The sequence below is a fragment of the Euphorbia lathyris genome, chromosome 4, assembly GCF_963576675.1.
Source record: "Euphorbia lathyris chromosome 4, ddEupLath1.1, whole genome shotgun sequence".
Classification (NCBI taxonomy): Eukaryota; Viridiplantae; Streptophyta; class Magnoliopsida; order Malpighiales; family Euphorbiaceae; genus Euphorbia; species Euphorbia lathyris.
The window spans coordinates 19993982-20021188 of record NC_088913.1 but is presented as its reverse complement, the minus strand read 5'-3'; the positions used below and the strand labels follow the sequence as shown (position 1 = coordinate 20021188).

Here is a 27207-nt window from a genome sequence, read left to right as displayed (position 1 = left end):
CTATCTCCATATCAACAATGACCTTAAAAATTTCATCAGCAATATCAACAATATATAGAACTATAAAAAACATAAAAACAAAATATATCATTAAATAAAAAAAATACAGACATAAAAATAAAAAATATACGAACATAAAAATAAAAACAAAATGTTCACAATTAAAAATAAAACATTACAAATAATGATTATCAAGGCCCATAACATCATTGTTATATTTCTTAATCTGGTTCTCCAGATTCATCTTCACTTCCTGCAGCTCCTCCTTCAACTCCTCCTTCTCCTCCACTCCTTTCTCAATAAAAGACATCATTGAGTCACAAAATAAAGACATAAAAGCCTTCATGCCCTTCAGCTTCTTTAGGATATCGTCAATATCCCCTTCCATGAAAGTTTCTTCCATATCTTTAATAACTTTAAAAAGCTCATCAGGAATGTCACTACGTTCATTACGTAGTGAAGGTTCAACAGGAGAAGAGGACCTGCTTCTTTTAGACGAACTCGAACTGCTGCCTGACATCTTTGCTAAAATTCAACTTCTACTAGAAAAATACGATCAATAAATAGAGCAGTACTATTTATAGAATTTTATTTAGTCGCTTCAACTTCATACTATCAAACACGCTTTCTTTCTTTCAAATGATTATCTATTGGGAAACTCACAAGCTTTTATTAATTTAGACTCTTCAAATTCTACTGTTATTGCAATTAAAGACAACTTTCTTTCCTTCAAATAATTATCTATTGAGAATCTCAACAGTATTAAGATTATTACGTATATGAAAATATTTATTAAATGCAAACTAAATTAAAACTGTAAATCAGTCTCTTAAGCTATTGGTATTTATTCCTATATAAATATGTGAATCAGTCTCTTAAACTATTAGTATCAGAATCAATAATTATTTACTCATTTATTTATTATTGCAAAAGGGTATGAATTAACATCAGATTAAAATAAATCTTTATTCATTTTATTAACAATTAAAAGTTTAATGAAACATATATCATGTATTAATATTACATTCTTCCAACGGTATACATACTATGTTCCATTCCATGAGCTGTATTGTTCAGTTTGAATACATATGTTGTTCCGGAATAAATATTACATTGTTCCATCAGAAATAGTTAAATTCTTTTTATTTACTTTAATGAGATCTAAACTCATTTAACATTCCAAAATAATTAATACTATGATCCAACACAATTTGTTTAAATGGCTAATGTATATAAGGTGGTTGTGAGTCCAAACCATTGAATATGCTCTTATATTGATCCAAATTATACATAAATTTGTACATAAATTGTACAAATTCTTCAATATAACTATATCATTTGTGATGAGTATTGAAAAATGATCTATACTGAATTCTACAAAATTGTACCACTTGTTCAATGTAACTATATCATTTGTTCCGAAATAATTAACAATTTGTTCCATTCCCTAAACTGAATAGTTCAATCGGAATACATATGTTTTCCGGAATAAATATTACATTGATCAATAAAAAATAGTTACATTCTATTTATTTACTTTAATATGATCTAAAATCATTTCCCATACAAATATATAAAGTGATTGTGAGTATGAACCATTGGAAATGCTCTTATATTGAGCCAAAACTATACATAAATTGTACAAATTGTTTAATATAACTGTAACATTTGTTCAAACTTAATGTACCATTAAGAGGTTGGGAGAATTGAAAAAGGCTGTGGATGAATTCTACAAAATTGTACGACTTGTTCAATGTAATTATATAGTTTGTTCTGAATCAATATACCATTTGTTCAAATAAAATGTAACATCTGTTCCAAATGAATTATATCTCCTAAATATTAAACATATTGACATCTGTTAGGAATAAACAAATATAATTTCAAAAACCTTTATAAATGTAAAATTTTATATACAAATTCTAAAGTATATTTACAAATTCTAAAATATATTTACAAATTTAACATACAAAATATGCTATTCGAAATTTAATCCAGCACCAACAACCCATTCTTTTGACTTCTCATCAATTTCTTCAATAAGTTGATTTATTGGATTTAAAAGAATGCTCCAGCAATAAAAAATTCTAAGCTTTCTAAACTTTTTTCCCTGCAAAAAAAAATGATATAATAAAATAGAATAATAGTAATACAAATTGTTACATAAAGAATTTACAACATATACTTTAGAATTCTTTGTCAATCCAATATCCCACTCCTTCACACTCTGACCAATGTATGTTTCCATATGCTTTAAAAGAAAAACACCACAATCATTGTGGTTATTATTGCTTCTCCACTTCATCCTCAGAATTTGCACTTTGTATGCACACATTTGTTTTAATGAAGAAGCATCATTTTTTAAAACAAAATGAGCATAGGATTTTAACTACAACAAGCAAATCAGAAAAATATGTTATCATATATACAAGAAAAACAAAGAATGAAGTAAATCAATTTACAACATACCAATTGTTCTGGACAATCATCATACTTATCAGCACGACTGATTTTTTGAGGAAGTGTCATATTATCCAATATTTGAACACTCTTTGAAAGATTGTTCACAACAATTAGATAAAAATGTCCATGAGAAATAACAGAGAAAAACACCTAATAAACAGCAAAAAACATTAGTATCTCAATACATTTAACAGTATTCAACAACTGTTGTTCCACCATAACACTTACCAATTCAACATTAGCCAAGTTTTTAAATTTGAAAAAATTAAGTTCATTCTGAAGCCTTTCATTAAAATTATGTTCTCTTGTTCTACTAGCTTTAGAAAACAGAAGATTCTACAAAATAATCAAAACAACATTTAGCAAAATAATTATTTACAGAATGAAAACAAAAAACAAACTTACAAAGTTAGGAAACATACAAAAGCATATGTACTGAAAAAAAAATCTTTTCGGCTTTCCACTATATTTTTTCAGTTCTTCAGTGTTCAAAATTGAACTCCAAGCATCCACAATATTATTGACAATATGATCATGACCAGACATTGATAAAATCTCCCATTTATCAATAAAGGTTTATCCATCATTGAAAAATACATCACTTCAAAACAAGGAAAAAAACTATCAGTATATGCCAAAATAACATATAAATTCATATAACAAACATAACTTCAACTTCTTACTTGCTTAAAACAGGACTCAGAGCATATTCAACAATCCTCCTTTTACGACTATCCATGTTATCAACCAACTTTGGATGCCGAGAAATAAAAGGAGAACGGAGGTACTTCGATTCCTTAACAATCCTCCTTAAACGATCTCCTCCACAACTTTCATTATCAACACCATATCTCAAAATAATATTTACCAAATCTCGACGTAATTCATTCATCACATCTACACTGTAAGATGACCTCCTAGCATACTTATCCCACTAAAAAACAAATCACAATTAACATAATCCATCAAAACTAATTGTTCCAAAAAATAAAAACCAATTGTTCCAAAAATAAAAACCAATTGTTCCAAAAATAAACACTTACAATTTTGTCAATTGTCAACACTTTCTCAGACACTATATCATACATATACTTCATTACATAATACCCACAGCTTTTTGTATCTTTCTGAGTTGGAATATTCTGCAAAATAAAATACAAACAACTTAAAAACAATAAAAAAAAATTACACAAATATACATACAAATTAAACACGTACCACAGGGATAATCCAATTTACCAAAAACTTCTCATGATAAAAAGAAAGAATAGATCTGCAAAACAATATCATATATATGTCAAGTTATTGCATTCAATAAATAAAATACATTATAAAAGAGCATTTGATTATTAACATACTCATCAACAACATTTCTCCATTCATCATTTTCCACGCCCAAACGACTTTTCAATGGATTCAAAAGAAAAACACGTTTCCGCTTAAGATCAACAACAGTCAAAGTCCAATGATAACTGAAGAAAACAAACACATAATAATACATTATTAAACAAATAAAATAATCATCAATATAGACAAATAATGCATACCCTTTGTTTTGTGGTATCAAATACAAACATTTGTTGCCAGACTGTTCATATCTCTCGGTCAAAAACTTGATCTTCTCCCCAATCTTATCAACTCTTTCAAAATTATTAATTATGTTTGGATCAACAAGAGAGAAGGTGGTATCCAATCTATCATTATCCACAATCACATCATAAAGGTGCCTGTAGAAAACACACACGAAACATATACACTAAACATGCCATTCAAAAAAATAAAACAATATAACCACTAATACAAACATACAATTATAAACAAAAAAATACCTCATGTAATACAAAATTGGGCCACAGCCTATTGGATCTAGATCAGCCAATTCACGAATATCCTTCCTCAATATAACTGCTTTAACAGAATGACCAAAAATGTAATCTTCAAATGTAGTAAAAACTGTCCTCCCATTATATAAATAATTGTTAGCCCATCTACACATGTCAGCAAATTCATCTGGAACATCTCCAGGCAAACACTCCAAGTCTATATCATCATCAGAATCAGAATTCTATGACTCAATCGCATCATCGATATCACTGGCAAAAATATAAAACAACTTAAATATATAACAAAAAAAATAAAAAAATAAAAAAATAAAAATGTTCCATACATATACAAGAAAGGTTCCAAAAAACTGAACCATTTGTTCAACAAAATAATAACTTACACAATTTCATCAGCAGGATCAACAAACTCATCCCCTTCATCTTGATTTACACAAACTAAAGGACCAGCCCCAGAAACTATATCAGCAGCCCTACAAACAAAAAAAATAAAAAAACAATTAAGCCACAAATATTAAATGACATGATCCAAAACAAAAAACATGAATTATTCAAGCATAAATAAATTACATTTCAGATGAAACAGATTGATCAGCCACACTCTGGCTTAACAACTCAAATTGAGGAGCAGAATTCATCTTTATTCTGAACCTCAGACTTTCAGATGACCCTACTTTCACTCTAACTTTCTTCACTACTCCTCTCTTCTTTTTCTTATCCTTCTCCTTCTCTGCTCCTCCTATCTCTTTTTCTAAACCTTCAGCTACCTTTCTCTGAACCTGCTTGTTATATTCTTCATTAACAGCATCATATTCTTCCCAAAAGCCAGGCAGATTAAAAAATTCATTATCCTCATCACATTCATTAGATAATCTTCCCGAATGCTCACTTGCTGGCATTCGCTCAGAACGCTGGCTCATCCTCTCTTCCTTACTAACTCTGTACTTCGTAAAAATGTTTTCAACAAATCTATTCATCCGTACAGGTAACTCATCCTCATCAAACATATTTTCAGCTTCATCCACCAGCATAAACATCTCAGTTACAGCATTAGCTAACTTTCTAGCCACTGATTTAAACCTGACAGTGAAATCCTGCATTTATAAAAACACTAATTACTAATCTATTAAAACGAAACACAAACTTCTATATAAAAGAAAAACACAGTAGCATACCATGAAGGGACTGGGACAGCCAGAAACTCCTTCTTGAGTATCTTCTTCTTCTCCTTCTTCTACATGCTTCTTTTTCTTCTTTTCTTCTCTCTTCTTCTTCTCTTCTTCTCTCCTCCTCTTCTTCTTACCTTCAACATTCGGGACTTCACATTCTACATCTGCTTCAGATGTAGATAATCTCTTTAATACAATGCCCTTGCCAAAACCACTGGAATTTTCCAACTTAATTCTTTCAGAAATAAGAACATTATTCCAAACAGAAGTTAGCGGAAAGGAACGTGGCCTCAAATCAACCCCACGTTGCAACCGATCAAAATAACATATCTATAATAAAAAATGAGAAAAACAAATTATAAGCTAATACACAAATTATTCAAAATAAATTCAAACATATTAAAAGAATTACCAGAATAAATGGAAGAGGGCCTGTGAAGAAATAGGGATTGGAATCGTTCTTGAAAGAACGAACTGAATCAATAAGATGCTTAAAACTGAAACGACACCAATCTAACTTTGAAATTTCATTGACATTCATACAACTAAATAAAAACTTATGGTACAATGCCCTGTTCTTGTTTGAACGAATGCAAGAATTAACCACAATAACGATAAAGTTCCAGATGAACTCATCACATACATCAACTTCCAACAGACTTTTCAGCTTACAAAGCACATCCTTATCCTTCGGACTGCCAGTACTTAAACCATAAGACTTCCTCCAAGTGTTTAAAAAATTACACCAAACATCCCCACTCTTACTATCAGCTTCCAAAATTTCCTTTCCTCCACAAGGCAGACCATAAACACAATTAAAATCCTCTGCACTCAAATCAATCCGGTCATTACCAGAAAGAATGAAACAACATCTATCAGGATCAACAGAATCCACAACCTTCCCACAAAAAATTCCATTAAGCTTCCCAATATCCAAACACAAAAAACCACCAAAACCTATCCTCCTAATGGCAGCTTTATGTGTCTCTGGCATAGTTTTCACAAATTTAATAAAGGCTGTTGGACGAACCCTTTGATTCAATACTACACCAGATAAACCTTGCTCTATCGTTCTTCCACAATCATTGTTCACAGATCTAGGAGAACCAACTCCTTTCACAACCTCAAATTTATTCCTTCTCAATTTAGAAGCACCAGATACATTCACAAACTCAACATTCTTCATCTTCAACTTAGAAGAAACATCACCCTTCAAACTAACTCTAACTCTTCTTCTCTTTGCAACAGAACAAGAAACAGTATATTCATCATCTGCTTGTTCTGATGGTGTACTTGCACTGATAACAAAATCAGGATCATTAATATTATCCCGATCATCAGAAGAAGACTCATCAGCATCAGAACAACTTTCAACATCCTTGAGAGCATCTGAAGAACTTTCATCAACACGAACACAACTATTTGATGACTTCTTCTTTAAAGAATGAGATTTCTTGACAAATTTCTGTTTACTTGCTCCTTCATTATTCTTTTCAGAGACCCTTGAAACATAAAAAATAACAAAATTAACAACAATACTAAATAAACAAAATACATATATAGTTACAAACGAACTTAAAAAATGTTCCAAACGAATACATATATTGTTCAAAACGAATACATAAATAGTTCCATACAAAAACATAAATTGTTCCAGACGAATACATATATTGTTCATTAAGAATGCATATATTGTTCCATAAAAACATAAAATAGTACCTGTCGTCATCAACCTCCATATAATCAGAGTTTATAGCACGAAGTAACGCAGGATCAATAACATGATCAGGCAAAATATCTTCCCTACAAGAAGAAGCTTTCGACATTCTGATATATACTGAAAAACAACAAAAAAAAACACATATACATGTCACAAAACTAAGAAATGATAGACGCAAAAAATGAAAAAACACAATAAAATGCCGTTGAAAACCTAAAAACAACAAACAAAACAAAAACAAAATACAAAACCGAAACAAAACATATAAACAAAAAAACATAATGTACATGCATAACACAAAATCTAAAATGAACAAAGAAAACACAGAGGAACTCACCGATAACTTCAAAAATACACAAACAGAGAGCCGAACCTAGCGATAAAGAAAAAAATATAGGAAATCAGAGCCATAAATATTCAACTTAAAAAAACGAAGGGAAATGAATAAACATAAAAACATAAAAACGATCAAAACAAACAAAAAAATATACAGGAACTCACCGATATATTCCAACAAACATAAAAATGCGAGACGGAACAAAGAAATCCAAACAAAAACTCAACAAAACACGATCGGAAATGTAACGGCGCAACCGCAAAAATCAGAGAAATATCAAAGAATCACCGGAGAAGAAAGAACGAGAGAAATATATGAGATTACAAATTTGCCCCTAACATAATAACTATTTATACTAAGCGCGAAAAATTACAAATATACCCCTCCGTTTTTTACACAATTACTAAAAAGCCACTGTTGTCACACAATAAGCTTTGTCACACCATAAGCAATGTGTCACACCTGATCTCTCCTCTCTATATATATATATATATAAATATAATATATCTTTGAAGCACCTGGATATGGTGTTGCCCATTTTCATGATACACAAATTGAAGCTCATCACCATCAATGGCATCCCTCCCACAAGCTCCCACACACAAGGTATAAATCACTGCATCTCTATTCATGGAAAATAAAACAAAATCATGCCCAGCAGACACATCGATTTGGAAAAGAAAATTGCCAAAAATTTAATTGATGCATTTTAAATTTAATTATACATATTTTTAAGGGAAAAGTACAAAAATAAACCTTGTGGTTACACCTGTTTTCGATTGCAACCTTGTGGTTTAAAAATTTACAAAATGGTACCTTGAGGTTCATTCCGTTAGCAAACACATACCAAATTGACTAACGGTGTTAAAAGTGAAAATGAAAAAAAGTTAATTTGGTTCTTATATTTATTTACTTTATAAATTAACCTCCATTATTATTATCTTTTTCTCCTCATAATTTCAGGTGGATTTTCTAAAAATCTAGAACACAATAGACCCAGGGGCGGATTTAGGGGGGGCATAGGGGGCATTTGCCCCCCCTTCACCCGGGAAATTTTTTTTTTCTGCCAAAACGACGTCGATTTGGTTGGAACCAAAACGACGTCGTTTTGGTTTAAGGTCTAAACAGCAGAACCCTACAACGATTTATTAATATATCGCTTTCTCTTCTCTCTCACTCGATCGACCCTCCTGTCTCTTCTCCTCTCCCACTCACAGCAAACGCACACACTCCTCTCCTCCTCTCCTCCTCCACCGTCCGATGCGCTCCCCTGCCTCCGGCCGGCCGTTCGCCCCTGATCATCTCCAATCTGCTGCTGCGGCTGTCCCTGCCAGGTTAGTTTACTTCTTTTTCTATTTTAATTTAAATGTTATGTTAAATTAATTTTAGGTTAAATTAATTTTAGGAAAATGGATATTGATTGATAGTTTGTTTTGTTTGTTCTTAATTTTAGGTTAATGGATATTGATTGATAGATTGTTATTAATTTTAGGTTATTCTTAATTTTAGGTTAATGGATTGAATTGGTTGAATTGATTTGGCATTATTGATCGAATTGATTTGGTATTTATTGAATTGAATTGAATTGATTTGGTATTATTAATTGAATTGATTTGACATTATTGAATTGAATTGGTTTAATTCATTTATGTAGGTTAATGGATAAATTTGTGTTTAAAAGAGCACGAAGTTCGGTTGATGAATTAGCTAGCAGTAGTAGTCCTAATGCACAAACACTTCTCAATTCAAATACTAGTGTTGAGTTTAACCCAGATGATATAATTAGTGATCCTGGACTAAGAAAACAGATTGAAGAATTTGATGTTAACCTTAGGGATCGTGTTCGAAGAGAGTACATATCTAGAGGTCCTTGTCGACCACTTGGGCATACATTTCAATTAATGTTATTTTGTCTAAAATTTTTTTACATAGAGTTTCGGCCCCCCTCCCTCAATTCTTGGATTCGTCACTGAATAGACCTAAGGCAAAGATCAAAGGCCAAACATTTCAAGTTAATAGGATTATTAGTATGCTGATTCAAATAGGCATATGCAATTGATCCAAAAACGCATTGAGAGAAAGCACAAATTAACCCAACAATATCAGGAAATCTCCCAAACGGCTTCGAATTTGGATAATAAAACCAAGGAATCAACCCTTTCATCTTCAAACGAACACTCTCTTTTCTACCCTTCTAAACAAGATCAATAATTGGAAGTATGAAGACTGTGAAAGACATTAACTTACTAATTAATGCGTATTTTGGCTTGTGCACAGACGATAGCTGATTGAAAACAGCTGATGGAAACTCGAAAATGGTGTTTGTAACGAGGATTATGTGTTCTAGGGTCACCTGTTTCAGAAGGGGGAAATTTTAATTACTTGATATACTTAACAAAATTAACTGACAAAGTATTAATCAAAGTTCGTTACCTTTTGAGTGAACTGATTTGTCCATGTCTGAATAGAATAATTCTCAGTGTTGACACCATCTTTTTCAACATCTATGGATTCTGATTCAGCCATATTCTTTAGGATACATTGATTAATTCTTAAACATTTGCAAGATTCACAGGCTGATTGTTCATCTTTGTTAATTTAATGGATTAAATAGTAAGCTAATCAAAGATTAGATTTAGAAAGAGATGAAAATTCAATTGATTTTAGAGAGATAAATTAACAAAGAGGAGAGAGAGAAGAGAGAGAAAGAGAATAAAAATAAAAAAAAATTAGAGAGAGATGGAGAAGAAGGTGTATTTGATTTTTATTTTTAATTTTGCGGTTTGTTTGTGATAATTAGATAATAGAAGGAATTAATTTATAAAGTAAATAAATATAAGGACCAAATTAACGTTTTTCCTTTTGACTTTTAACACCGTTAGTCAATTTGGTATATGTTTGCTAACGGAATGAACCTCAATGTATCATTTTGTAAATTTTTAAACTACAAGACTGCAATCGAAAACAGGTGTAACCACAAGGTTTATTTTTGTACTTTTCCCTATTTTTAATATACAGATGGGTTTGGACGGGCAGGCTTGGGATTCATTTCTTAGGCCCGAGCTCAGCCCGAGCCCGAGCTCGACTAAATTTCTTGTGGGCTGGGCTGGGCTGGGCTTAGGCTCGTCAGGCTTTATTAAAAGCCCAACAGGCCCGGCCCGAGCCCGGCCCATGCCCAGTTCTAATAGAAATAAAAGTTAGCCAGAAGTTAAATGTTTATATATATATATATATATTTTTTTTTTATAAGAAGGAAGGGTGAAGACATCCAGGAACAAAACAGAAAACAGACTAATTAAAGATTATGTCCTGATCCTTCTAAGAGTGCCAAGACCACATTTATCAGCACAAAGAAACTCATGAAGGTCTGCAGGGGATCATCACACTCGTGATATCCTAAGCTTAAAGAACCTGCGAAATTCGTTATCCAATCTGTTACTTTATTTCCCTCACGGAGGTTATGAACAACTCGGAATTCCCAATTGTGCTGTAAACATTTCTGACACTCTTCAATCAACCAATAGTATCTATGATGACTTTGTCCTAAATTATTAATTAAATCCACCACTATCAGCGAGTCAACTTCAAACACTACTTTCCTCCATCCTATTTCCCAGGCCAAGATAATACCGTAAAACAGACTCCAAATTTTCGCCAGGAGGGCAGTGCAGATCCCTAGATTGCAAGTAAAACCCTTCATCCAGTTCCCTGATATATCCTCTGATTACCAAATTGTAATCTTCAAATTGGCCTAAAGTTTTTTAAAAAAATTTAGTTTGTTTATATAGACTTTCATTCTCTTTCGTATTTAAATTTTCAATATTTAACCTTATTTATATTCTATAAACTCTCAAACGACGTTAATTTTTAACTTTCTTTTCCATCATTTCCCCTTCCTTTCCATTACCTCATTTAACTCTCACCTCCGTTAACTTCCAAAATCTCAAACAAAGGCTTAGATTTTCCATTTTTTGTTCACGTTTTTTAAGGAAAAAAAGTATATAAATAAACCATGTGATTTGGGTACTTTTCAGACATAAATTATATAGTTTAAAAGTTTGTAAATTGATACTTGTAGTTCATTTCGTTAGCAAAAACGGTCCAAACTGACTAACGGAGTTAAAAAAAATCAAATAGTAAAGAGCTATTTTGATTTTTATATTTATTTATTTTATAAATTAACCTTTTATTATCTAATTATCATACAAAACCCCAAAATAAAAACAAAATATCAAATTCACCATCTTCTACTTCTCTCACGTCTCTCTTTCATTTCTTTTCATTCCCCTTCTAAACACACTCACTCTCTCTATTTTCTCTCTCTAAACATACTAACTTTTTCTCTATTTTCACTTGATTGCTTCGAAGATTATAATTATTATCAAACATGGGAAACATTTTTATCAGTCCCGAAGTTAATGAACAAAATGAACAAGGTTATTCTTTCTCCAATTTTGTTTTGATTATTCTTCTATCTGTTTCTTCAGCTTTTTCATTAACAAATTCAGAAATTTGGAGAACATCACCAGCAGGTTTCGATTATTCTTCTATCTGTTTCTTCCGCTAAGAAGGTTTCGAAGAACACCACCAGCAGAGGCAGCGATCCAAACGAATGACTTAGAGCTCGCCTCAGGAAGATGATTGAGATTTTTGACAAGAGGAAGCATGTTGCTTCCCTATCTCTGCAACAAGAGCATCATTTCCAACCTAGACTATTGAAGCATTGAGATTACTAAATAATCCATTACGGAATGAAAAACATAATCAATTATTTGTTTTGTAGATTGTTTAATTTCTACGATGGAATTCGCAGAGTTATATTCACAGAAATTAGTTGATGAAAAAGCTGAAAATAATCGAAACAAAATTGGGAAAGAATAACTTTGTTTATCAGAGTGACAAAAATGTTTTCCATGTTTAATAATAATTATAATCTTCAAGCAATCAAGTGAAAATAGAGAGGGGTGAGTGTGTTTAAAGAGACAAAGAGTGACGGTATTTAGAGAGAGAATGAAAATAAATTAAAAAAAAAAAGACGTGAGTGAATGATGAGATGGTGAATTTAATATTTTGTTTTTATTTTGGAGTTTTTTTGTGATAGTTGAATAAATAAGGGGGTTAATTTATAAAATAAATAAATATAAAGATCAAAATAGATCTTTACCATTTGACTTTTGATTTTTTTAACATCCTGGAAATCAGTTTGGACTGACTTTGCTAAGAAGACTAACCGTGAGATACCAATTTGCAAACTTTTAAACCACATGGTTTATGTTTGAAAATGGTCTAAACCACACGGTTTATTTTTATATTTTTCTCTTTTTTATATAGATAGTATATACATTAATTTTTTCGATTTTTTTATTTTTTTGGTACATTAAACTCATGATGATGACAAAAAAAATAAAGTTTTGAATAGAGTTTTTTGTTTATTTCAATGTCTTGGGAATTTTGTAATTTTCGCTGTTTGAAACTGTTTTTAATATGTGCAATGTAATTATAGGTAATGATAAAAAAAAAGGTTTTGATATATGCAACCCTAAGGGTTGTATATAAGTATTAAATATGTAGAATATTCTCACTATTTTTCAATGCATATTTGGTGTTTCAATGTAAATTATTTAATTGTTGCCTTTACCAAGAGAGAATTAATATATTCTCACTAATTTTCATTGCAAATTTGGTATTTCAATATATATTAAGTAGGACTAAAAATAGTTAGACATTGAAAATTAGTAAAAATATTCTACACTTTTAATGTTTATATGCAGCTCTTAGGACTACATATATCAAAACCGTAAAAAAATTATAATTTTAAATACAACTGAAATTAATAATATCTTTTTAACTGAATTAAATATTTGTAACTAACTAATTTCATAAGCAATGACTTAATGCAATAAAAAAAATAAATTATTATTGATTTAATATGTTCAAATAAAATATCAAGAACTTAATGAATAAAAAAAATCAAAAGTCTATTTGTGTTTTATTTTATCAAAAATAAATAAATAGTATATATCTATCTATCTTTGTAATAGTATCATAACTAGTTTTTGGCCCGTGCGATGCACGGATTCATCTTAATATATAAATATTAATAAAAATACAATCTAATAATTACAATTAATGACATAAATGTGTTATATAAATTAAATATTATTATTTCATTTTCACATTTACTTTAAATAATATTTTTATAGATAAATATAATAATAAAATAAAAACTAATATATTATATATTATATTATATTTTTTATCAGTAAAAAAGGAGTAAGTGACACCTCAGTTCCATCGTTACTGTTTTATATTATATATAGATATGTAGAGAATTAGAGAGATTTTAGGGATTAATTTAAATTCTGTAGTACTCTTAGATATATGGGATAAAATAATCTTTTATAGATAAATATACATAATAAAATTAAAATTAATATATTAAATTTTTTATCACTAAAAAAGGAGAAAGTGACACCTCAGTTCCATCGTTACTGTTTTATATTATATATAGATGTGTAGAGAATTAGAGAGATTTTAGGGATTAATTTAAATTCTGTAGAACTCTTAGATATAGTACGGATAAAATAATCTTTTTATAGATAAATATATATAATAAAATTAAAATTAATATATTAAATTTTTTATCACTAAAAAAGGAGGAAGTGACACCTCAGTTCCATCGTTACTCTTTTATATTATATATAGATGTGTAGAGAATTAGCGAGATTTTAGGGATTAATTTAAATTCTGTAGAACTCTTAGATATAGTATGGATAAAATAATCTTTTTATAGATAAATATATATAATAAAATTAAAATTAATATATTAAATTTTTAATCACTAAAAAAGGAGAAAGTGACACCTCAGTTCCATCGTTACTGTTTTATATTATATATAGATGTGTAGAGAATTATTTAGGGATTAATTTAAATTCTGTAGAACTCTTAGATATAGTACGGATAAAATAATCTTTTATAGATAAATATATATAATAAAATTAAAATTAATATATTAAATTTTTTATCACTAAAAAAGGAGGAAGTGACACCTCAGTTCCATCGTTACTGTTTTATATTATATATAGATGTGTAGAGAATTAGAGAGATTTTAGGGATTAATTTAAATTCTGTAGAACTCTTAGATATAATACAGATAAAGTAATCTTTTTATAGATAAATATATATAATAAAATTAAAATTAATATATTAAATTTTTTATCACTAAAAAAGGAGGAAGTGACACCTCAGTTCCATCGTTACTGTTTTATATTATATATAGATGTGTAGAGAATTATTTAGGGATTAATTTAAATTCTGTAGAACTCTTAGATATAATACGGATAAAATAATCTTTTATAGATAAATATATATAATAAAATTAAAATTAATATATTAAATTTTTTATCACTAAAAATGGAGGAAGTGACACCTCAGTTCCATCGTTACTGTTTTATATTATATATAGATGTGTAGAGAATTAGAGAGATTTTAGCGATTAATTTAAATTCTGTAGAACTCTTAGATATAATACAGATAAAATAATCTTTTTATAGATAAATATATATAATAAAATTAAAATTAATATATTAAATTTTTTATCACTAAAAAAGGAGGAAGTGACACCTCAGTTCCATCGTTACTGTTTTATATTATATATAGATGTGTAGAGAATTAGAGAGATTTTAGGGATTAGTTTAAATTCTATAGAACTCTTAGATATAGTATGGATAAAATAATCGTTTTATAGATAAATATATATAATAAAATTAAAATTAATATATTAAATTTTTTATCACTAAAAAATGAGGAAGTGACACATCAGTTCCAGCGTTACTGTTTTATATTTTATATAGATGTGTAGAGAATTAATGAGATTTTAGGGATTAATTTAAATTCTGTAGAACTCTTAGATATAGTACGGATACAATAATCTTTTTATAGATAAATATATATAATAAAATTAAAATTAATATATTAAATTTTTTATCACTAAAAACGGAGGAAGTGACACCTCAGTTCCATCGTTACTGTTTTATATTATATATAGATGTGTAGAGAATTAGCGAGATTTTTAGGGATTAGTTTAAATTCTATAGAACTCTTAGATATAGTATGGATAAAATAATCGTTTTATAGATAAATATATATAATAAAATTAAAATTAATATATTAAATTTTTTATCACTAAAAAAGGAGAAAGTGACACCTCAGTTCCATCGTTACTGTTTTATATTATATATAGATAGCTGAATTCTAAAAACCTCTAACTATGTTTCCAAGTGAGTAATATCATGATATATGTAATGGAAGGAGCTGAACTCTAAAAAAAATCCTAGTTCGGGTAGTCTCTATAAGGTGTTCAATATTTTTTTTATTGCAAGTTGTTTAATATTAAATAAATAGAAGTAGGTAATGAAAGATTACAAGACATGTTAATTTATTAATTAAGACTATAAACAGATGTATATATCAATTAATGTTGGCTTTAGTAATTAAAGGCTTCAAGTTGTTTAAGTTAGATTTCAAGTTCGAATCCTTAAACTTTGTTTATAACGTGATTTTTACACATACTCATTTCTAACATCCTAAATTTTATTTTAGGCTTTCATTTCGCTTCATTTCGTGTCTGAAAACTCAATTACGTGCCATCCAAAGTCAAACCCGAATTCTAACCCAATTTTGTCCCAATTAAGTTACCCGCTCTATTTTCGGCCTATTCAAATCAGAAACTCGTAGACGAAGTCAATCCCGCTCTTCAACGATCGCTCGAGGTTCTCGTGGTTTTCGCGGACTTAAAGTCGATCGAAACTTAAAGTCTCCTCAAGACAGCCAATTATTGGCTCCAAGTTTATCATTTTGATTACCATTTCTGATTTCATTATTTGTATTGTAATTATAATTATGCAATTCAATTTCTTCCTATGTTGTTTATTTGTTTACATTTATTTTTACCATTACTGCAGCTATATGTTGATATAGAAATCACCTCAATTATAATTATTTGCATTTGTTTCAACATTATACTCGGGATACTTTTACATCAATAAAGCATATCATTGTTTCCATCAATCCTCGTATGAATTGTGTATTTATATTTTCTTTATTTATTTGCAATATCTTATCTAGCAAAATTTCTCTAACAACGTTAGAAACTTAAGATGAGCTTTTCAATTCTTGCGACCATCACTCTCAATTAGATTTCAAGTTTTTATGTGCATAATCCATAAACTTACCATTCACATTAATTGAGAATTAATTTCTCTAGCACGTCTGTACTCAAGTTACACGTGACAAAATTAAAATTATCATATACACAAAATATACACTAACAATATATATATGCACAAAAAGATACAATTTGTTACTTTTGTTTTTATCGATTAATAAGATTGTTTTCAATCAAAAACCATCATGTGTTTCATTTTATTACAATGATATATAGTAATTATCCCTAAGTTACCCATCAACCATATGTTTAACATGCTTGTATATAAAAATAAGATAGACCATAAAGCATCATGGTTGGTCAATCTATCTAATTCCTGATTTTTCATTCAACACATTAAATTTTTTAGCTTTTTTTCTTGGGTGATTTTAAAATTATAAAAATGAACACAAAATTCAATTAACACAAAATTTATTTATGTTTAAAATTTGTATTTTTAATATCACAAAAACAAGATAATGCATATTACCCTTTATCTTAATGTGTAAAGGCTGTCTAGATGCATCTATGTCGTGAAGATGATTTGATTATATAAAAACATATCCTGCATCGCCAACTTTCTGAAGCACTCAACTCCTGATCTCAACGTATGTTTGTCCTCGATCACGTACAGGTATACCGCCCACTCTGATATCACTTGTTGAATAATTAGAGTGACTAAATTAATTATAGCACTTCTACTATAACCAAAGTTATACCCAACGAACAGGGGTTAAAATGCGCCGTTGGTCATTGAATTTATATGTTTATTTCAAAAAAGTCACTCAACTTCAATTTCTCTCAATAAAATTACTCAATTTTAAGTTTTGTCCTAATTAGATCATTTCAGCGATTTAAGTAGTTAAAATACATCGAAATGATGTCATGATTGACACGTCATCAGTATAAGTCAACTCAAATTTTTGACCAAAACAATATATCCACGTGTTAGTTACTTTTATTTTTTTGTATGCATCTATCCATATCATATTCTTCACAGGTATCACTAAGAAAAAGAAAAAACTATTATGCATATCCTCAAAACAACTTTTAGTTACAGAGGCTATCACCATGTAAAACAAGAAGATTCACTAACCCACAACTCAATAAAACACAACAAAACACGAAAAAACAAATACCACCATCACATATTGCAACCTGTATATAAACTCTCCTCCTTTGTTCGGTCTTATGACTGGTTATGGGCATTAAGCCAAATAGGCAGAGTAGTATGTTGATTGGTGTTAGTAACATGCTAAATATTTTAGATATAATGGATATTTAAAAGGTTTAATGTGATATATTAATAACAAATCGCAAAGTTACATACAAACACAATTATATTATTACCCTGGGCAAAAATTCACAGCAAAAAATCACCAAAAACAACATGCAGCTCCATAATTTAACTAAAAAGTTAAGCTAATAGTTAAAGGTCAACTTCATATTAATATCTGACACATCTTCACAAACAAATGTCCACTGTATTTGAAGTGGACACAATACAGATCCATATTACCGTATCCTTCAATTTAATGGGCTTGCTAGGAATCGAACCCTTGATACTTGATCAATGAGATCAATGAGGTACTGATGCCTTATTATGGAACCAATGAACCTTTGGCTTTTTGAACGCGTAAGAAAGATTGTAGATCTCGAACGCGTATGCGTTGTTTCTGTTCAAATCTCTTCCACTTCAAAGAAGAAGCAAACCTTGCTTTCCAATTACAGGTATGCAATGATACAACTCCAGTCTCATTAAAAAGAGGTTTTAATGAGCAAAATTTAATGTGGGTTAAAAATACACTCATTAAAAATATGTTATCAATATGTTTAATGAGTAGAAATTATACAACTATACTATTATTGACTAAAATGTATTTTTTTTCTAAATTTCATTAAAATTCCACTCATTAAATCCTCCTTTTCACTTTTCATCCTAGTGCGGTTCTGTTTCCCCCAAAATTTTCCCAATTTTTAAAGGGTTTCACATTTAGACATCCCCCCAATTACTACAAGAAATTCATTCTATAACAACCAAATTTAACGAAGGTACATTTGATACTCTCGTTAAAAATGCCTTTCTACATGGGTAAAAAATTACCCTCGTTAAAAATTATAATATTAACGACCGTAAATAAAAATTGTTGTTTTTTTTACAACCAAAGAAGTATATATTAAGAATCAAGAAAAAACATATTACAAATAAAATCAGGGGGTACAGAAAACCACTCACCCCGATGTAAAGGTAAAATACTACTTCTAGCTAACAAATGAGCAACAGAGTTTGCAGAACGACAGACAAAACGAATAGAGCAATTAAAAGACTCGTTCAATGAAAAATGACAATCATTGGCTAAGGCGTTAAAAGGAGATGAAACCTCTAACGGGCGGGCCATAGACTGTACCACGATCAAAGAATCTGATTCAATGATTACATCCTTCCATCCGCGGTCTTTGATCCAACTAAGAGCTTCACGGACCGATAGCGCTTCAATGAACGATGCATCTTGATAATTCTGCAAGGTTCCATTTTTAGCCGCAACAAAACGGCCCGACTCATCCCGAACAATACACCCAAACCCAGCCACATTCTCGTCCGCGAATGACGCACCATCCACATTCAATTTTAGGAAGCCTGTTGGAGGACGCTGCCACACCGTCAGGCTTGGCACAGCCGGACTGCCTGAAGAAGAAACAGACGCCTGCGCTTTCTTCCAGGCCTGTAAAAAGGAGCCAGCCGAATGGTACAGGATCGAGACATGTGAACCCTTCCGATTCCACACAATGTCATTTCTATAACACCAAATGATCCACCATAAAACCGCTACAAGCTCAACAAGCTCCACCGGTTTAGAGAAGATCCAGCCCCAATAATAAAAAATGTTAAAAATTGTTGTTATTAATATATATTACTCTCGTTGTTGATATACCATTTATTAACCACACCAAAAAAAAAAAAACGTCACTATTATTAAACTACCCTCCCAATAAGTTTTGGGGGTATTTGGCGCTAAAATAAACATTAAAAGTATGTATTTTTTCAATATTTTTTATATTTTATTTTGCTGAAATTACTCCCGCTAATCTAATTTGAGTCAGTGAAAACCTAAACCCTTTCGAGCGCTAATGAAATTTGCGATCTCAAAACCGTTTGGTTTCTGAACAATTGTTCAATCCCTTATCCCAATCCTTTAGCCTTTTTATCAATTCCTCCTAGATGAAGGATTCCACCCGCACCACCGGCAGCAACCGGCTATTACCATCTCCACCGCCGCCCACGCTATTACCATCTCCACCGCCCGCAACCCCTTTAGTTCCATCTCCTCCTCCTTTACCGCTTTATAAGAATCAGTGTCGAAGCACAAGAAAACCAATTCAAGCCGACATTCATATCACTCAGGTACTTCGATTATTTGTTAGGTTTACGCTGACTGCTTAATACTCTGTTTTGATTACTAATTTTATTTGTGTTTTGAGCTTAGTTCTATGTGTTTTAGGGTTTCTGCCTCAGAGGGTTCTGCACAGTGAGTAAAGAGATTTTGTAGCGGCCTCGTCAATCTCTGTTACAGGTAATCAATTTATCCTCCTAATCGCTCTACATTCTACTCCCAATAATGCTGTTGCTTAGCTCTGTTTAGATCATGGTTTTATCGTCACTTCTATGGCTTCTTAGTTTTTATTTCATTTGTTCAAATTTTAACTGCTTTTAGGTTTGACTAGCTTCATTCTTCATATTAACATTGTTTTTAGGTGAATTTGTGGTCTAGTTCCTTTATATTAAGAAACATGAGGCTATGCTAGCAGATTAGCTTGAGATTTTGCATATAATTAACTGAAGCACTCTTTACTTGAATAGTTAACTGAAGCACTCTTTAGATAATCAAATTTGTTCTTTCTCTAGCTAAGATACAGAGCATACATTAGCTTGAGATTTTGCATATAATTATATGTATAAGTGCTTTGTATATTATGTGTTTCCATCTTAATTATCTAAGCATTATTGAGGACGAGTGTTGTTTTAAGATAAATGAAACATAGCATGAGGTTTCTAGAGCTAGAAGAGCTGAAGAGAATAGCAACCATATTAGATCAATTAACTTGGAAAAGTCGAAATACCAAATTTTCCTTCAATTGATGTATTAGGCTATTTTTATGTTCAGTTTTAGATGTTTCCTTTTTTTTTTTTTTGTGCGTGTGTGTTCCTGCAGGATACTTGACCCGTAAAAGCTTAGCTGCTTTTTCTCAAAAATGCTGGGAGATCTAGTATTGTTAAAACTAGACTTTACCTAAATCAGGTTTGCAGTTCAGCTGATATTACACTTTAATGAAGTTTATAATTTTCAGGCGGATGGAGTCACATAGTAATTTAAGTGGAAGAACCATTAATTTTGGAAGAAACATTAATTTTCTATTTTTCACTTAGGTAGTTAGACTGTTGAAGTTTAGTGGCAATTTCATGTCTAGTAGTTAGAGTATGGTGTTCTTGTTCCCTGTATAGAAATTTGTAATCTACACATGAACCTAACTATTCATTCTTGCAGCATGACTATTATGACTAGTTTAGTTACTGGAACCAGTTCTGTAGCAGTTCTGTATACAGAACTGGAACCAGTTGTAACTGGTTCCAGTTCTGTATAATAGAACTGGTTTACTACCAGTCTGTTATACAGAACTATGAATCAACGACATAAATTGCTAATAGCTTCTTTATGGGCTCAAATATATACATGGAAGAAACAGTTGAGGTAAAAAAGAACTAAATAAATTAGAAAACACAAAACGATCATCTTTTTATTACTTATCTTGATCAGAGACGCATATAATCCTTGATTAATGAATATTTAAGTAAAAAATGTATTCGAATCTGTTAGTTAGTGATCTGAACTGAGACCTAACCTGAACGAATAAAAATTACTGGAACCAGTTCTGTATAACAGAACTGGTAGTAAACCAGCTGTTATATAGAACTGGTTAACCTTCTTTTGTCATTAGTGTAGCCTTTCGTGTCATCCTTCTCTCTTGAGGTATGTTAGTTAAGTTTTTGCATTTCCATAATTTGTAGTCACGGAATATCTAATCTATTCAGAAAATAATTGTATCTGAGATTTTCTTTTTGTTGGTATACTAGGTTTTGAAGCTGCTTAATTGTTAAATCCAATTGCACTACTAAGTGTATGCTGATGTTAAATTGAAGTCCACATAAAATAGCATTACTTCTCCGTGTTTGAATTGCAAATTGGGTTCTTTCTTCTCTTAACAGGGGCACTTATTTTCGTACCTGTAATGGTTTCCCTGGCTCTATTATCAACTAATATTTGGGTACCCACCATGTGTTTGATCTGTTTCCTTTTACAACTATGAAATTTAATTATTTGATTTTCAAAGATTATGAGACTTTTTTTGGTCCTTGACTAATGTTGCCGTATGGAATCGAGTATTGGATTGATGTAATTTATTTTTCTTTTCATCATAATATAATTGCAAAGACTAATATGTTCTAATATAAATAGTTGCAAAGACCACTTGTCTATAAATTTAAGTGGAAGAACTATATGAAGGAAAATGACATTTTGTTTTATGGTTTCTTTTTACTTCTCAGTATCTTGCACACCAACTAAAATATTTAGGAAATTCTAAACTTAATTTTCTGTTAAAGAGTTCAGATACTGAAACGTTTTCGTCTTTTGGAAACGCGTTTCAATCTTTTTATATTTTACATATATATGTTATTTTTATCTGGTGTGCAGTGACGTTGGCGATGTTGGCGACTGATATCTCTTGAATTGTTATCTCAGATATGAGGAATGAGCCAGAAGAGTCTGAGATTGAGGTAAGGAATCATTAGTTATCTGATTTCTAAAATGTAACCAAAAGTTCCCTTGTTATCTAAATGTATGTGGAATGATTGGACAGGAAGGAGCAGATGAGGAGGTTGAGAACAATAACAATGAGGAGATATTAATAAAAGAGAAGGAGACAAAAGAAGCATAAATTGGCTAACTGTTGGAGGTTGGGTAATTGGAGGCTTCTTAATCCCATGTCAAATTACATTTGAACATATTTGGGAAGTTTAATGCACCGAACAATGAAAAATTAAGGACCCCCTAATGTTTTTTTCAAAGCTTCTTGGCATATAATGGAGCTTGGGAACTTGTAATATGCCGTGGAACTAATTGTTGTCATCTTTTCCAAATCTGTTCATTTTTTCCTCTCCATTTTGTTAGCTCAAAGACACAGTAATTATTACAGGAAGAAAAGAAGCAAAAGGCCTAAACTGTTTTTAATTATCTGCCATTGATCTCCTTCATTATTGTATCTGCGTCCACTTTCCAAATCTCTTGTATTCTCTCTGACCTTGTTCTCCATTTAACCATTGCATCGTGTTTCTAAGAAAGCTTACTTTGGTCAAGTGGATTAGAAGCAGAACAATCCCACCAAATTTCTAGGTAAAATCCTAATTATACCCCCTAGTGTTATTGATTAATTGCCAGTTAATTATTAGCATTTGATCCAGGTTTTGACTACTGCATGTTCGTGTTGTGTATTAGAAGCGGAAGCTGAAAACAACAATTCAAAGTTCAAGGTAAATCCTTAATCATAATTAGATTGAATGGTTGCAAATTAAATTACTATTGTCAATTCTGATCCAATTCTTATCAATTTGCCTAATTTTCTTTTATCAGGTACTTGGTTTGATACAAGAACATGCAATTCAATTTCCAGAGGAATGGGTTCTGGTACAGTTGATCAGTTGGTCAATACTTTTTCTTCTAATCCGAGCTTAATTGCTTTTGCACAACTCTATTGTGACCCTTCATCGAATAGCAGGTGAGTGTAAAGATCTTCCTGTCTTGTTTTAATGCTACCATTATGTCACATGATCCATGTTGTGTTTGATCTTCAGCTTAGTCACATCTGATGGTTTGTACACTAATATCCTGCTAGTTGATAGATGCATATTTGGATGATAGATAATTTGTCAAATATATGGATCTAGAGATGGAAGACATATTGAAAAAAAAATCTTTAGTTTGTTTTATATTATTGTCAATGAAGATGGTAAACTTGAAGGAGATTTGCTCAAGGTTGGGACCATGTCCAAATTGCTTTCTCTTCACAATGTCTTGAAGGGTCTGAGTACTCAGGCTTAGAATATATTCAGCTTTGAGAAGTCATTGCTAATTTTCAGAACTATTTGTGTTTAAAAATTCTAAAATTTGTATAACCAGTTCGGCAGACTTGCAGCTTGAATGCCTTAATTTATCTATTCTTAGCAGACTCTGTTTTGTCAGACAAGTCTGCACTGGTATCTAATACTTTTGTTTAAAAATTCTAAATTTGTATAATCAGTTTGGCAGACTTGCATCTTGCATGCCTTAATTTATCTATTCTTAACAGACTCTGTTTTGTCAGACAAGTCTGCACTGGTAATGTTTCTGATACAAACATTTAGTTTTATCAGAGCTATCTAATGATCACGAGATAATATGATATTCAAATGCAATTCATAGATTTCCAGTTTTATTAGTATGCAATATTAAAATCTATTAAGCTAAAAAAATGCAAGTTTTTCGAGCTTTTGTTATTCGTTTAACAACCTAAATCTTCTCTTTTGGCAGCGAGTAACCTCAACTCAGCGTTTAGCTGAGAGTCCACTCCTTGATGCGCATAGCCATGGCCCTAATTCTTTAAATTATCAAAAGTCTCTAGCATTATCATTTGGATTGTTCTTCTGAGAAGAGATTTTGAACAAATTATTGAAGTAGCTTTCCAGACGTAATGGAGGTTGTTTATTCATTTGATTCTATCATGTTATGTACGAAACAAGTTGATTTGTTTTACTATATCAGAAAGAATAAGAACGCATTTGGGTTCATAGTTTGGCACTTATGTTCTCAATTTTGTTAAATGACAAATTTGGTCATATTTTATTGAATTTATGTTTCAATTATTGATTTTGTATTTATTGTGTTAAATATTTAGATAACTATCGTGTCAGCGCATTAATTCGTGAAATAATTACCGATTTTGTAGTTGGAACTATCATTCCATGAAAACGTTATAATAATGATGGTTTATTTTCTCATTAAAAATGTTATAATAACGACGACGATTGCCTATTCACTCATTAAAATGCAATAATAACGACGGTGAATTGTTAAAATAGCGATTGTTTATTCACTCATTAAAATTTTATAATAACGACAGTGAAGAATAGAAAAAACGATCGTATATTCACTAATTAAAATGTCATAATAACGATGGTGAATTATGTAAATAACAACCGTATATTCACTCACTAAAATGTTTTAATAACGACGGTGAAATTTGTTAATAACGATGGTCATTACTGTCCTAATTATTGAGCAGGAAGGATAAGCTGCATACCGTCGTTGTTTAGTTTTAACGACGGGATACGGTATACTGTCGTTAATACCTTTAACGTCAAAGGTTTTAACGAGAGTCGACAACGGTATATACGGTCGTTATAATTTAATAACGACGGTATTTATATAATTAACTACAGGATTAACTCTCGTTATATACCAAATTTCTTGTAGTGAATTTTTTTTGCTTTACACCCAAAATCAGACATTGATGGTTATCCATCGCTTCTCCAAATCCAGTCATTCAGACCATCATCGAGACTCCGACCCACCTCTTCCTCCCCTACAACGGCTCCGGTCGTTTCATCACCATAAACGACCATTCCACTTAATACGCTGATATACCCCCAATTTCTCTCTATTCTTCTTTTTTCTTTCTCCTCTACCTTTATAGATCTGGCGACGGTAATGGAAGAAAGAATCTCCAAAGGAATCTTTTCTTCTCCTCTGCTGTTGTGGGTAGAGTTTCTGGGAAAAAAAGGAGAGATAGAAAGAAAAAGAAGAAGCTAAAAGGAGAAGAAGATTGTTGATTGTATTTCTTTTGATGCCTTTCCACAGATTACAATGACAGCTAAATATAGCCGTTTACATCACCATGACCAGACATGCGTCATTCTTCTCTCTCTCTTGTAACTAACTAATAACAAACTTAATAAAGACAAAATGAGCCAAACGCAGTGGCTTAAAGCATAAAACGCAAACAGGCCATTATTTAACTAAAACGCTTAAAATAACTGATAAAACGCAGCATTTCTGATTTCACCACACATCATTCCACTCCTCTTAAGACCCTTCCTCGAGATTAAACTCAGGATACCTTTTTTGCAATTCATAAGCAAATTCCCAAGTCGCATTGTCAGCTTCTTCTCCCATCCACTGAATCAATAATTTAGTTGCAGCTTGGTGTCCACGTTTTACCATCCTTCTATCCAGTATTTTCAAAGGCATTGGCAATGGAATTGGATCCTCTCGCAGGTTAGTTGTTGTTACTTGACCAACAGCAAGCTTCTTTTTGAGTTGTGACACATGGAAAACTGGGTGGATTGTGGAATGTGAAGGAAGCTGTAGTTTATAGGCTACATGTCCTATTTTGTCTTCAACTCGATAAGGACCATAGTATAATGGTGAAAGCTTTTGGTTTCCTCTGTGCACTACACTTTGCTGTCTGTAAGGCTGCAACTTAACATAAACCATATCACCAATGTCAAGTGACCTCTCAGTCCTGTTTCCATCTTCTTGTTGTTTCATCCTGTGCTGAGCCTTGTTCAATTGCTGTTTCATTACCCCTAAGGCCATTTCCCTATCTTTAAGTAGCTGATCCACTGACTCTATCTTGGAATCTCCAGCAAAATAAGGAATATGGATAGGAGGTGGAACCCCATAGACCACTTCAAAAGGAGTAAGTTGTGTAGAGGTGTGGTATGTGGTGTTGTACCACCATTCAGCCAATAGCAACCAGTTTTCCCGCTGGCTAGGATGTTCATGCGACATGCAACTTAAGTAGGTCTCGAGGCATCTGTTGACCACTTCTGTCTGACCATCAGATTGTGGGTGATAAGCAGATGAATGAGCTATTTCCACTCCCTGCAAATTAAACAACTCCTCCCAAAAGGAACTCACAAACACTGGATCTCTGTCACTTACCATTGTGGTTGGCAGCCCATGCAGTTTATAAATGTGTTTCAGAAACATCTTAGCCACAGATTGAGCTGTGTATGGATGGCTTAAGCTCAAGAAGTGAGCATACTTGTTGAGCCTATCTACCACTACCATAATTACTGTCTTACCATTGGATTGAGGGAGCCCTTCAATGAAATCCATACTGATGTCTATCCAGATCCCCTCAGGAATTGGCAGAGGCTGCAGCAGACCAGGAGGCTTAATTGGTTCATACTTGCATGATTGACAAACACTGCAAGCCCTGATGTAATTCCTCACATCCTTCTCCATGCCTTTCCAGTAAAACAGCATGTGCAATCTTCTATAGGTGGCTTGCATGCCAGAATGTCCTCCCAAAGCTGTATCATGCATTAATTGGATCAATTTCAATCGTAGGCCCGGTTTACTTCCCACCACTAACTT

General features: G+C 31.5%; 1 long non-coding RNA gene across 5 annotated transcripts; it reads left to right on the top strand.

The window, feature by feature from the left end:
* The first annotated feature begins 19822 nt into the window (after positions 1-19822).
* On the top strand, positions 19823-24689 carry LOC136225566 (uncharacterized). Of its 5 annotated transcripts, XR_010687161.1 has the most exons (9): positions 19823-20138; positions 20236-20307; positions 20947-21033; positions 21999-22057; positions 22486-22568; positions 22652-23184; positions 23253-23321; positions 23422-23566; positions 24358-24689. It is a non-coding gene; the product is annotated as an uncharacterized lncRNA (long non-coding RNA). The 5 variants fall into 5 exon arrangements; XR_010687160.1 differs by lacking the exon at positions 21999-22057; XR_010687162.1 differs by lacking the exon at positions 21999-22057 and having other exon boundaries at positions 20221-20307.
* The last annotated feature ends 2518 nt before the right edge of the window (positions 24690-27207 follow it).